This window comes from Melanotaenia boesemani, chromosome 7 (genome assembly GCF_017639745.1).
Source record: "Melanotaenia boesemani isolate fMelBoe1 chromosome 7, fMelBoe1.pri, whole genome shotgun sequence".
In the NCBI taxonomy this organism is placed as follows: Eukaryota; Metazoa; Chordata; class Actinopteri; order Atheriniformes; family Melanotaeniidae; genus Melanotaenia; species Melanotaenia boesemani.
This window is the reverse complement of record NC_055688.1, coordinates 27,010,918-27,017,270: the sequence shown is the minus strand read 5'-3', so window position 1 is coordinate 27,017,270 and position 6,353 is coordinate 27,010,918.

Sequence of the window (6,353 nt, the reverse complement as noted above, 5' to 3'; positions counted from 1 at the left end):
CTGCTCTTGGATATTTTTCCTCTCTTGGGTTGTTGAACCAGCTGTCTGTTGAACATCCTCCAGCCAAAAGGATGCTAGACAAATGCTGACTGAGCTGATTGTCACTGGCTTCTTCAGGGTGCGCTTGTTTTATTTGACACAGTGCACTCAGAATATATATATATATATATATATATATATATATATATATATATATATATATATATATATATATTTATGCTCATATATGCTCAGGCTCAGGCTCACTTTTTAGGTAAAAAAAACATTCCTCAGATTTTTATACACTTTATACAGAGATTTCTTTCTCAAAAACCCATGGTGTACGTGGTTTTGAGGTTATGCAACACTTGACCTTCTAGTGTGGCGCATAGCTTACTTTTTTAGAGATACGAATCAGAAGGATTTTCAGATCTCTGACAACTGCAACAATTCAGTCATGTGTTTGTGAACAAGGGTATAATTTGATATGATAAAATATGATCCTTGACCATGAGCTGAAAATTGGGATTCCTCATTTGCAGATTTAACAACTGGATATTATTGTGATCCTTATTAAGTTAAAGGTAATTACATTTTCAAGTTAATTTAAGTCTCACATGTCACCAGAATGTGTCCTTCAAAGTTTTAGTTCAGAACACCTAATGACTCTTACTGTAGCCAGCTGGGCTGTTTCAGTGCCTGTAACTTTAAATGAAGATGATGCAAATGCCCATGTAGCTCTCTGGAGGAGAGCAACACACACACACACACACACACACACACACACACACACACACACACACACACACACACACACACACACACACACACATACACACGCACTCTTCAGAAGCAGCCACAGAGAACATAGACATTGTTAACAGAGATAAGATCAATCAAAATTAAGTTAATTTAGGAGTGTCTTAAACATGGCCAACATGACTAGCTCTTCTGTTTACAAAAATAAATTAATTTGAATTGATATTTACAGGAAAAATTATACAAATTTTACTCTAAATCAAATTATGTATGACCTTAGTAAACTTGTAATCATTGTATAGCTCAATACATGTCTTGATTGAGCATGATAATAAAACAGGGTGTGCTTTTGGGCAGGTCTGAGCTGAGAGATGCTAACCAGTGACAGTTGCCGTTTTCCAGCATAGATCCACCACTTGTTCTCAACTTATGGTTTCAAAGGGCCAAGATGGTGACAATCAAAACTGAAATTCCACTTTAACTACACATTTTACTCAACCACTTTTACATAATTATTGTGTAGTTTTTTTTTTTAAACGTGAATTAATCCTTAATTAATTAGAAGCTGATATCCAAAGCTGTGCAAGCCATCAGTGGGGTTCAGTATTTTGCCCAATGACACCTCAACATATGAAGTGGTGAAATTGAGAATTGATACTGCAACATTCTGCCTGAAGAAATTTTGCTGGATCAGTTCCCAACTGTGGGCGGCTGTAACTCTACCTCCTAAGCTTTCCTACGGCCATTCAGTATTTTCCCATTGCCAGCAGCAGCAGCACATTTACCCTCACTAAGAGCTATGCATCTAATCAGAACCTGAGTTACATCCATAACTACTTATAGCCACTGATGGAGATAGCTACCTAACTGCCTTAGCTGCCAATTCACTTGAGTAGCTACTGTCAATGGAATCAATTAGACACTAAATTGGCTTCTTCTTGTCGGAGTGGATTGGAACCACGTGCATCATGTAAACCTACCATCATTAGCTGACCTAATGTCAGCAGATACCAACATTACAGATATCGTTACAAAAGTTCTTCATCTGTGTTGTTTTTACGTGCGTTTTGAAGTGCCACGGTAGAAAAGGTTGAGCGAAAAGGCTAAATGAAACGAATCCTAAATTCTGTAAAAATAGTTGTCTCACTGAAAGTAGTTGGTGCCGTTTTTTAAAGTGTTAATGTGCCAAAAAGTAGGAAAAGATGGGCAAAAACCTTTAACTGTCAAAGCTGATTGCATAAAACTGTGATCTGTGATTCTAAAAAATCTCAACATTCGCAAATACTAAGAATTTTAAAAACTCCTGAAGGTCTTCATAATTTTTTGTTATCTTCTGTGGGACCAAAGCAGCTGGTTTTGCTGGCGTAATCTTCACCATGGTTCTGTTTCTGGTTAGAAAATATTCAGTCTGTTAAATCCAAACCAGTTTGTGGAAATATGTTTGACTGTATCGACAGTTTTATGAGCGCATGGCTGATTGTTGTCATACGACTGTATTTAAGCAGATGAGTTCTGCTCCTCATACAGACTGTTAAATTACATGTGACCGAGGCCCACACATGCATGGCTGGTCAACCCTGGCAATGCACTGACCACAAACAGACACCACTCTGTTTTGCCTTCCAGAAATCTTTTGCCTTGCCCAAAGCTTCTGAATAATTGCATGTTAATATGAAGATATTTGTTTATCAGGTCAGACCAAGGGGACGTGCAATTATTTTCAACCATTAGCTTCTTGAATGTATAATTTTGCACAGGTATTATTGCTAGTTTGACCTAATTTACATTGAAACATTGTGCTTAAAACCCATCAGTTAACTTACTACCTCTATGTTTGGGGCAGAATCACTTCAATTAAAGCAGATCCATTATTTATTTATTTATTATTTATTTACTTTTTGCATCCAGCTAATGAGGAAGGATCCTGGTATTTTACAGATGCCTAAAGGAGGGGACACAAGGCATTACATTTGCCACACAAACACACACTCAGGTGTGTTATTTCAGATAACAGACATTTAAGCACCATTCTGACCCCTTTTCATCGATGCACCTTCTTGTTAATGACAAACATCAAGAAGAACATCAAGCAGGCTGCAGGTCTCTGTGACATGGCAGAATTAAATTTTATTAGTAGAAAAAAACATACAAAAGATGGCTTTAAGGGACATTTTTGCTGATATTTGCTCATATTTATGTGTTAATAAGGAATCTGCTGTCTTATCAGCAGGTTTTAATATTCACAAAATGACTGATGATGGTGTGCAGCTGTGCTTCAGCCTAGCGTCAACTAACAAGATGTGATGTGTGTAGATGAGAAAGACTGACAGTTAACCACGGCAATAAATTCACACTGACAGAATGTTGTGCAATGAGTTTCTCTAGAGGTATTACTAATGACATTAAATTGACAAGGTCACAGTAACTCTTACACTGAAGCTGTTGTACATTTTGTTATTTACATCTGGGATCCACTAAAACATGTCTTTTGGGGAAATGGTTGTATGTTTGCACGTGCTATAAGACTAAGATTTACACTTACTTAATGAAAAATGTCAATCTTTTCTCCATCTTACATTTTTAGTTTAAAGCAGAAAATCAAGCTGTCTTGCTGTCAGCAAGTTGTCTTGGTAACACGAAATGTCAGCATTATAACACACAAAACTTTAGAAACTGTTATCTATTTTTTAAAAAAAAAACATGACCAAGGGTGTGTTAAACAGTTTTATTCAGTCCCTTCTTCTCGCCATCCTAAACTTTCTCTTATTATAAGTGAGAATTAGAGTGGAACAGAGAGATGTGCATGTTTACGGCTGTTCAAAGCCTCCATGTGCACTGAAGGATGGATCAGTAGAAAGGATGTGATTGTAGACCCTTATTGATTTTTATCACCTAGCTCCCAGCTGCTAGACAGATTCTGAGAAATTATCATGGACATCCTCTGGAGGGCAGAGAGCGGAGATTCCTTGAAGGGATGCTTATTTCCACGAACATGATGTTTTCAAATGTTTTAGCTAAATTGGATTACAAGGGGGGGTAGGAGAAACAACAAGGGCAGTTGTGATCCTTTTAACGTTTGTATAGTCACAGTCCAATAACTGATCTGGTATTAATTTGAGCTCCTTGATAACATCAGACTTTAAGGTGTGAGAGTTCATTTTTAATGTTATTTAGTCCTTGTACAAAAACTACATTTGAATGGTTTCCGATTTTGTAAACTTCCAGATTAATCCAAAATTTACTTCATCAGTCTGCACAGATAATAGTGATATAAAAAAATGGTTCAAAATTTGTATTTTGATCATTTATTTTGATGCTCACAACTGAGTTCTGGTGCATCCAGCATCCAAGCATATAGGAAAATGTTTATATTATTTAAAGCACCCAAGGCCAATCCATAACAGCCTTCATCATTGTAAAACAGAAAAAGTTTGAAGCCATCAACACATTTGCGGTAGCAGCCCAGCTAAATGCAGTAATCAAGGGCGAAGGGCCTCAAAGCAGAAAAGAAACAAGGTGCCCAGTGGTCACTATAAATGAGATATACCGATCCTTTGTGAAAATGGGAGAGTGTACAAAAATCATCAGAGCAGCACTTCACCAATTAGGTCTTGTGGCTACAGTGGCCCTGAAAAAAAAACTCAAATGAACAACAAAATATGATGCATTATACTGTTATAAAAGGACAGCTAGAAGCAGTGTGCAAAAAACCAAATACATCCTCAAATCTTCTACAGGAATAAAAGAATATGTAGCAGCCAGGAGCTGCTAATCAAATGCATTTAATTGACTTGTCAATAATTGTAAGCACCACTATAGAAGCAGATGTTTTGGCATTTTGCTGGTTTGAAGCATTGAGGTATGTGTGTGTTAACATTGCGCCAAAGGGGGAAGACATCTAAGATCACTGATGCTCATCAATCTGGGAATGTTACAAGGCATCGGCCATTCACAAATTAAAAACATTCAAGACAGCTAAGAGTTCACCAAAGTCAGAGCTACAACTCAGACTTCACAGGGTTCGACTAGCATGTTAATATTAAAGTTCATGACAGTTCATTTAGAGAAAGACGGAACAAGTACGGCTTATTTGAAAGGGCCTCAGGGGTAAGCTTCTTTTCTCTAACAAGAGCATGGCAGAGATTCTTAGGTTTGTGAAGTTGCTCTTAAACAAACCGCAAAACTTCTGGGACAATGTGTTTTGGACAGGTGAGACCAAAGTGGAGGTGTTTGGACATAACGCACAGCAGCATGTTGGGAGAAAACAAAACACAGCGTGTCCGCAGAAACCCATCCTGCCAATTGTAAAGCACGGTAGCGGAAAATTAATGATTTTGGCTTGTTTTGCAGCCACAGTACCTGGACTATAAACACAAGTTAACTATATACACACCTGTATACCAAGTATTCTTGAGTCAAATGTGACGCCATCGGTCTGACAACTAAAGCTTGGTCCACAAAAGCAACAGCCCAATTAAAGCCACACAGCAGGAAATGACCAACAGTTTGCTCCTGACAGCAGGAAAGTGTCCACTGTTTAGTTTTGTTATAGAGTCTGACACCTTTCAGAGTGTATAGACTAAAACCATGTGATAGTGATTGCTCACAGGTGGACTTAATTTAAACAATTATGATACTTCTTAAGGAAATGGTCAGCACTAATCAGAATCCACAACATAAAAGAAAATAGATGACGATATGCATGTAATTCTCAGTTTTTCTACTTTTTAGAATTCCTTTAAACATTGTTTATTTCTTATAATTTCACTTGACTAATTTGGATTATCTTGTGTAAATCCATAAATTTTGATAAAATATCAAAAATGTATGTATTCATTCAAAAGCCAAAGGGATGGTTTGTTATTGGAAATAAACCATTGTGTGGCTCTGATTTAAACAACAAAAGCTCACTAATATCCACTGCATGCAAATATTTATTTACACCAGAAACAATGAAAGCACTGACTAATAATGCAAATCTCAGACTTAGTGTATTACTCTCCTAATGCCATTAAACTTTTTACTGTACTTTATGTGTCCCTCTATGAATGAGAAGTTAAAACTGATTATTTTTGACAATACAGTCCTTGTTTGCTGCACAATGCCGCTGAAAAGCATTTAGCAGTAAATCTAATATTGTGCCAACAATTACTTGGAAGATGCAATGCTAAGAAAATAATTAGGGTTCAACTATTTCTTTTTTTTTTTTTAAGTGTACATCATTCAGCCATGGCATGAAAACCACATGCCCGATCTGTGTTGTTCAAACAGCTGTGATCTGCAGAGGCACTGGTTAGAGACCTCTGTTGCTGTCCGTTGATGTTGGGATGCTGAGGAATCGAGCTGCCATGAATTGGGCTTGTTCTGGCGCATCCCACAGATGCTCGGTTAGATTGGGAATTTGGGCAGTTTGGATAATGGGCTAAAGCTGTTAATGTTCTGTTGGGAGAGACTGCTTCTGCCTGGAATAGCTGCTCCAGTGGGGGTGGGGGGGTGAGGCTGTGCACGGTCTAGAAATGATGAATGCCATGCTCTAAGGTTCATCAGAGAACAATTACATTTGTAGAAACATAATCAGTGCTATCCACTCTGTCTTTCAGTGGTTTGTTTTCACA